At 36.2% G+C, this 8,440-nt stretch overlaps 1 long non-coding RNA gene across 1 annotated transcript; it reads right to left on the reverse strand.

Annotated features, from left to right (window-relative positions):
* Positions 1–2,118: 2,118 nt before the first annotated feature.
* On the reverse strand, positions 2,119–5,051 carry LOC145576603 (uncharacterized). Its single transcript, XR_014098483.1, has 3 exons — positions 4,822–5,051; positions 3,394–3,811; positions 2,119–2,429 (listed from the first exon to the last, which is right to left on the reverse strand). It is a non-coding gene; the product is annotated as an uncharacterized LOC145576603 (long non-coding RNA).
* Positions 5,052–8,440: the final 3,389 nt, after the last annotated feature.

The following is an 8,440-nucleotide window of genomic DNA, read 5'->3' on the forward strand; positions in this document are numbered from 1 at the left end:
GAAACACAGGATATGCTAAGCATAGAGAACTAATGAAACACAATTCACTTTCATCTCAAAACATTTTTAGCACATTCTCCCAATTAGCTTCAAATCCACCTTTAGCAAGCATCTCAATGATTCCTTGAAGGAACCGGAAAAAGAAAAATATATAAGGCTACTCGACATCTTGACTAAGGCACACCGCTCTATAGGCTTGACTCGCATCTCCCTCCACCGACTTCTGACTCAACCACAAAGGTCAAAAGGTCTTGAGAAGGGTTGTAATATAAGGGCGAAAAGGGTGAGGGTAGGCTAAAATTTTAAATTTGGTGGTATACCTAAATTGTGAAGCAAAGGGTGATCAATCCTCAACACCATAATCAAGCAATCACCAAACAAAAACACCAACACCCCCAAGATTATTAAAGCCAAAAACATAAACATATATACAAAAAGCGTAAGAACGCTTCCCCCCAAGCTAAAATGAAGCATTGTCCTCAATGCTTGAAATAGGGAGAAAGACACTTACATCAAAATATTTTTTGAACTTTTTTCAATTTTCACTTTTTCTCACTTTTGCCAAAGCTATTTGAATTTGCTTTGCTTTTTTTTCATTTTTTTTTATCAATTTTTTCATTTTTCACTTTATTCCATTGTCCTCGCCTGTTTTAACTATGGACGGCTTCTTCAACTTGGCATTTTGCCTTTTATTCACAAGATATATACAATACAAACTTGCATACATCACAAGAACCAATATACAACTCATCCACCATATACTCCAACAAAATGATCAATTGCTTCACAAAAACCAATAATGGAAACAAGAATGAAACAAAAGGCTCAAAATCTATAGATATGGCTTGAAAAGAAGGTTTATGGCTCAAATTGTTAGTAAGTAGGCAAATGAAAACCCAAAATAAATAAATAGAAAACTATCCTAGAAAAAGAAAAATCACCACCCCAAAAAGATGCCTTTGTCCTTCCTAAATGGCTCGGTCGCGATCTTGGGAGACAAGAGTCAAATTCTAGATAAAGCATACAATAGTCAAGGATCCATGTGCCGCTCAAGCAAGATATGTAGAAGGCTTGAAAAGAATGAAACCTCACAAGGTTGTAGCAATAACTCACTATTAGTTTCAAATTCACCAAAAAGGAGCAATTGCAAATTTTCAAAAACAAATAGAATCCGGCTTCAAGGTCCTAAAAGTTCTAAAGACACTACCTTAGCATACTCTATCCTAGAATCAACCAAAGATACTCTCAAACCGTGCATATCAATACCACATAGGAAACCATTCATTCAAAAGCAAAAGTTCAGATGATATTATGTCCATAACAAAAGCATAACATGAAAAGAAAACTAAAAGAAGCCTCAAAATCATATTTTTGGATTTTTACATTTATGAAAAGAAAGAAATAAAAAAGAAAATTAGAAAAAAGAAGAAAAGGAGAAGAAAGGAAAAGATAAAGAAAAGTGCAAAGATGCATGCATATCATATAAATCCCAATCGACAAACAAGTGGTCATTCGACAACATCGCCAATGACCCAAAACACCCTTGGTGTTACAAAGAAAACATCCTTGAACCATTCAACTCTTCCTAAACTAATCCTTTTCTATGCAAACAATCACTAGTGGAAAACTGCCCATCCGTAACGGGCAGTGGCCGTTACGTATGCGGCCGTTACGGATGGCCTTTCTTATTCATAACGGGCACCGTCCGTTAAGAATAATTGGTTATTCGTAACGGGCAGCTGAAAAACCCGTTACGAATAACCCATTATTCGTAACGGGCAACAATGCCCGTTACGAATAATGGGTTATTCGTAACGGGTTTTTCAGCTGCCCGTTACGAATAACCCATTATTTGTAACGGGCATTTCAAACACCCGTTACAAATAACCCCGTTATTCGTAACGGGCACATTTTTTGCCCGTTGCGAATAACGGGGTTATTTGTAACGGGCAAGTTCTGCCCATTACGAATACTGTGAGGTCCAATTAAAAAAAATAAAATCCAGCACATGCTGGACGGCTAGCTTGCACAATTATTTTATCAATATATATATATATATATATATATATATATATATATATATATATATATATATATATATATAAAATACAAGTATAGTACACTTAATAATTACCGAATAATATACAATCAGCAAAAGCTGCTTTAATTATTTCCTAATAACTAAAACTAAAACAAAGCAAAAGCAAATCTCAATTGTAATAATAATAAAACAAGTTTACTTAAGACTACCATCAGATTTAAATCATTTTCCTCTAAATTAGTGTGTTGAATAATTTACATCTTCCACCATTTTTCCGGGTAGCTGAAACTTTGATCTCAATTCCGAGGCTGCCTCCAAACACCATCTTCAAGTTACCTCCAATAATTGTTGGTACCAAGACAACCTGGAAAATTAGCACAGCCAGACCCTAGAAAGAGGAAAACAATTGATATGTTTTCTCAGTGATGACCAAAAACGACAATTAGCATGCACACATACTAAATCTCCTCACTCTTTCAGTAATATAACTACATTAACAATTGATTAATTTTCTCTCAGTGATAACAAAAACAAAAGGGAATAGTAGAGCTTAAACAAACCCAACTCAACTTAAACTTTTTCCACCTAAATAAAGCCTCAGTATTTATTACTATAAATAAAACATCAAAAAGTAGTAACATTATCATGCCTAATTACACCAATTCATCCTTAAACTTAAAATGAACAATTATGAATTATGATCACAAAAGTTACAGTTTCACATGGAACATATATAAGATCAAAATTCAGAAATAGAATGTATTTTATGCAAAAGGAAAAGATTAATACCTTAAATATATGAGCACATTTTGTAGAATCTCAAGTATGAATAAAGTTAAATAATTATTCAATTCATTTTGCAAATTAACAATCAACTAAGTGACTCTCATTGAATCATTAAGACAACAAAGAATAATTCAAGGAAATGGGCACAATGATATTCCATAATTAAGTATCACAAGTCCTCATAGGGTCCTTCAAGAAGCAATGGAACAGTAGCGGCAAAATGATATTTCAAATAAACCCAAATATCCACCCAATTATATCATCATATGCAATCCTCTCAAGTCTCATAACCGTGTCAATGTAGCAATAAACTAATACCACTACCACACAATTTTTGATATTAGATTGCAACTAAGAAAGTCAGATCAGAGTTAAATTAATGAACTCTAAATAGTCCTGTAAATTTCGTCAATTCCATCATAATTTTCAATCGAGAACAAGTCAATGATGAGTGATGTTCATAGCAAATTCAGTCACAATTTCCCAGAAATTTTCCCCCAAAATGCCGGCAAATTCAAGAGAAAAAGTTCGAGAATAAAGTTATATATACTTGCAGTAATTATTACCTTCAATTGGCATCAAAATCAAACACGCAAACCAGCAACAAGTTGAATAGGATAAAAGATGAATGAGGAGCAACGAGTTGAATCAAGAATTGCTACAAATATCAGCCAATATCGTTGTAAATTCGAACCCAGAAAATCAGAGATCAATTATTTGGAGGGAATTAAGCGGCTCTGTAGGTTCCCTCTCTTTATCTCAAAAAAATTATCATCAGGTACCCAACCCACAGGCTGGCTGCGGCTGTCTACTGCTCTCCACGGGGTGGTTGCGGACTAAACTGAATTGATGCACGATAAAAGGGTCGCCACAACTAGGCTGTGGAAGAAAGGAGGTTGCTGCTACCTGCTTGTGGACTAGGCTGTTGAGAGTTGAGATTGATGTGATACGAGGGCTTCAAGCTTTGTGGTAAGCTACTTCCACCTGCAATCATATACTAAGTACAGAGGATCAATAAAAGGTGGAAAAAACTACATATTATTAAGACTATTAACTACCTAACCCATTAATAAAAACAAGAAACAAAACTACTCTACAATAACATCAAGGTAAAAATGTCAGTTTCATTTCAATCAAAGTTCATTGTTCATCAAAATAAACACATTTCCAATTTAGAAACATAAAATACATCAATTGTCATACAATTCCTACCTAATTCATCTACAACAAAATTACTAAAAATGCTAATCAACCCACGAATTATTATCCAACAATTAGTCTAACATTCCAAGCTTCCAACGAAACAAAAGATATTATGCCAATTCCATTTAATTCCTTTAATAATACAACTAAAAGCATATGAATTAACAGCAATTAACCCAATTTAACCCCCCAATAAAAAAATCAAACGAACCCCAGAAAAAATTAAACAAATACCCAGTTCAATTCCCCAACAATACAATCAAACTCCAACAAAAAGAATCACAAACAACTCAAAAAACCAATAAAAGGGGTAAGAACAAAAATTACCAAAAAAACAAAATATTAAACATTCGAATCTACATGCTAGTCTAAACCTTCAACCACTGTTTCAAATTCCATCATCAGTGGACCATTAACTATATTTTTATTTTATGCAACAATTATTCTTAGATAATCCATTTTATATAGCTTCTAAATTCAAAGTATTTTTCAAACATTCAAGTACAAACAATCAAATTAAGAAATAACAATAGCCCTAAAAAAACCAAATAATATGTTTCCATCTCTCTATTTCTCCCATTTAATTCAAAATTAGAAAGGATTAACGATAACCTATCCTAAAATAGCACCATTCAACTATCAATTTCTCAGAATTTCATCTGTTTCTCTTCCTAATTACACCATAAACCAATTCAGCTTTGCAAATTTTCTCAATTAAAAAATTTACCCAAAAAAGAGAAAATAATCGAAAGAATTAAGCAATTAAAGTCAATGAAACAAGGATTAATTACCTAACGAGTGAGAAATTGAGTTGAATTTCTGGAAAAATTTGAAAATGCCCCAAAATCCACCGCTTTGCAGAGATCCGACGGATGATCGCTGGATTTTGATGTTCGGAAACCTATGCTTGTTCCGTTGTTCATATAAATATAAAAATGGAGGAGATTGAGTGAGGACTTGAGGAGAAGAGAGAGATTGAGTGAATGCGAGAGGAGAGAGGAAAGAGGGATGGGTAATTGGGTATGACAGCTAAGGACTAGAGGAGAGATGAAACCCTAATTATAAGAATGGGCTTTCCTCATAACTGGACGGTCTGGACCAAATTCGATTATTTGTAACGTGCACTATTTTGTCCGTTATAAATAAATAGTATTCGTAACGGGCACTATGTTGCCCGTTACAAATAACATAGTTTCCGTAACGGACAATATAGTGCCCATTACAAATAATATACATTTGTAACGTATTTTTATTTTGACCGTTACGAATATGTTTATTGTAATTGGCATAGCTTTGCCCGTTACAAATAGCACGTTACGAATGACAATTTTTCCACTAGTGAATGAATGAAAATAAAGAAAAGAGGGAAATAAGAAAGATATCACCGGGAATCCAATCTAAGCAAAGAAAAGCGTGGTAAAGAAAACACCATATCCATGAAACTCCACAAGCATAGCATGAATTTGCAAAACCAAGTGAGAACGAAAAAGAGAAAATGAACTATATACAAAGGAAACAGTTAGTAACTTCAAAACAAAATAATAAGAAGGCAAAATAAAAAATGAAAAACAAAGAACACAAACAAACTATTCTATAAAATCAAACTAACCTACAAAATCAAATCAAAACAAACAAAACAAACTAACAAAATCAACTATACACTTAAAAGAACAAAAACAACTATACACCTAAGCAAAAATCATTTGGATTAGAGGGATTTGGATTCAGGGGTTTTGGATTTTTGGGATTTGGATTAATGGAAGCAAAACTCACCATCACAACATGGAATAACAATCATCATCAAAATCAATCAACAAAAGATTTTTAACAAGATTAACATGATATGATCATGGAAACAACAACAATGCTCAACAATATCAAGTATGAATCAAGACAAGCAATCATACACTATCAAGACATGAAAAAGCAAAGATATCCAACAACAACAAAAATTGGCCACCGAGACTCTTCATTAGACTAGTATCCCCCCAAGCTAAATAAAAATACATCTCAACATTCCATCAATAAAAAACAAAGATCACAAGATAAAAGGGATGGAGGTAAAATCACAAAGAAGGGGGAACTAGTTACCACTAGGCCCGGCATTATCATTGTCATCATCCCTATCGTATAAAAAGCCGGATGGGGGACCATAAGGATCGTATTCCCCAGTGTAGCTGGGTGGCCAACCATAATGGCCCCTAAAGTTATCTTGTTGCCAAGGGGCCAGGGGAGTATATTGCTCGGGCAACTCTAGAGGTAATGGATGGGTGGGATCAACATAGGGGTAGTTAGGATCACCCATATAGTCGCTCCCACCGGGCACACGGTAATCGTAGTTACCGTGCTCATTCGGGAATGACCTAGTCTTGGTGTTAGACCCTTAAGGTCCTTGCCAATATGGGTAGGTAGCCCTCCCATCTTCTCCCCAAGAAGGTACCGGACCAAGTTGAGGAGAAAAGTACGGGTAGTTAACCGGGGGAGTGATCACCCCACGGTTAACACTCGCATCATATTGTTGTTATTGGAGAAACATACCTTGTTGCATTTCGGTGATGCCTCCTATTTGGTTGTATATGGCCTCAAAATCATGGTCATACATCCCTTCTATGCAGACTTGCATGCCCGCCATTTGGGCACCCAAAGCCTCCATGTCGGGGTTGGCAAATTGATGTCATCGAGGTTGAGGTTGAGGCGCTTCTTACTCTTGTTGTTGTTGTTGTTGTTAATTTCTTTGAATTTGTTGCTCTTCAATGAGCAAATCTTCCATGTGTTCATCCTCCCCAGGGATGCGGTTACTCACGGGCACAAACCATACATTCGGGGCACGCCGGTGAAGGGAAAGGAAGGAGGAGTTCGGAAGATGGCACCGATGAGAGTTCCTCACAAGCCAATGAAACACCTCATCATCATCTATCTTTGCTATAAATTGCACTTGCTTGAGTTGAGCGATGTCGAGGTAAAGGGTGTCGAGATCCCCCACCGAAGTGCAAGAAAGAAGATATCTCCCGTAGCCAAGCTTAGTAGCCAACCTCGTGATCATGCTACCACAAGGGATGTCTCCTGACCTACTACCCCTCATGTCTATACAATTCCTTAAAAATATGCGTCAGAAGTTAAACCTCCCCCGCAACTCTTCCCTAGTTGCAATCCATAGAACTCGCAACTCAGCTAGCGACATGTTGCCCAAATCTTGCTTAGGGAACACTGAGTACCCCAATAACCGGTGAATCACTCTTAAACATGGTTAGAATATGTCGATTGCAAGGGAATAGTGAGCGATGAACTCATTCTTCCCCGAGATTGCATGCCACCAAGCATTTTGGGAATACCCATCCAAGTAGTCATGCTCGGAGAAGAGAATATTCCCCCCTGGTTAAAGTCAAGGGCCGCAATGAACTCGGCCAAGGACATGATATGCTCATGATTGAAAAGCTGAAAGGTGATTTCGAAGTCCTTGTCATCAACCGGAGTAGAAGTCAAAGAGGCCAAAAACTCCCTAGTTGGCTCAAGGTAGGTCCGGTAGCTCTTGTTGACAAAGCTACCCAACCCAAGGTTGTCGAATAGAACCCATAAGTCTTCATCAATGCCCAATTTGTTCATGCTCAATTGATGGTAATGCCGTGAGGACTTCATGGTTCTTTTCTTCAAATTAGCCCAATGTGGCTTATGGCTTGGATTGGCGAAACGGGTTTTTGGTAGAGGAAGAGGCTCTTCATTTTGTGTTTGGGAAGAGGGAGTGTTTGATGGAGAGGGTTCTTCAATGGTTATGTTTGTCTTTCTCTTTTTGGAAGTGAGGGCTTTCATGATCTTAGACATTTTAGCTTCACCAAATTCACAATCAAAAACACAATCACAACTCCACAAATCACTCCAAATCACCACAATCACAACACTACCACAAACTTGGTTCAACCAACCAAGTATACAAATAACCACTTACTACCAAAATCAACCTTCCACAAATTTCAACCAAATTGCACAAATGAGCTACACAATCAATAACAATACAATGTGAGGCATAATTAAGCAACAACAACACATATAATCAACACAATTACTCAATCAATCAACATATTCATCAAAATTGATACTACTACTATTCACAATCATCAAATAATCAAATTCTTGCAACAAGATGATATAATAATTTAAAATAGAGGTAAAGAAGATGACTATACCACACTAGAAGCAAGAATGACCAAGAATTAGGCACCAAAATCCACCACACCGAAAAACCCCTATTTGCTCTTCCATGGAGGAGAGAGATTGGAGAATAACAAATTGAGGAAGGTAGTATAATTTTTGATAAAGATGATGAATTTTAAGTAGGAAATTGTTGAATTTGTGAATTGTTTTGCTGATTTAAGGGTGACTTTGATTGTTGGGGGTTAGGGTTTCGCTGTTTAG

The sequence above is a fragment of the Chenopodium album genome, chromosome 13 (assembly GCF_948465745.1).
Source record: "Chenopodium album chromosome 13, dcCheAlbu1.1, whole genome shotgun sequence".
Lineage (NCBI taxonomy): Eukaryota > Viridiplantae > Streptophyta > Magnoliopsida > Caryophyllales > Amaranthaceae > Chenopodium > Chenopodium album.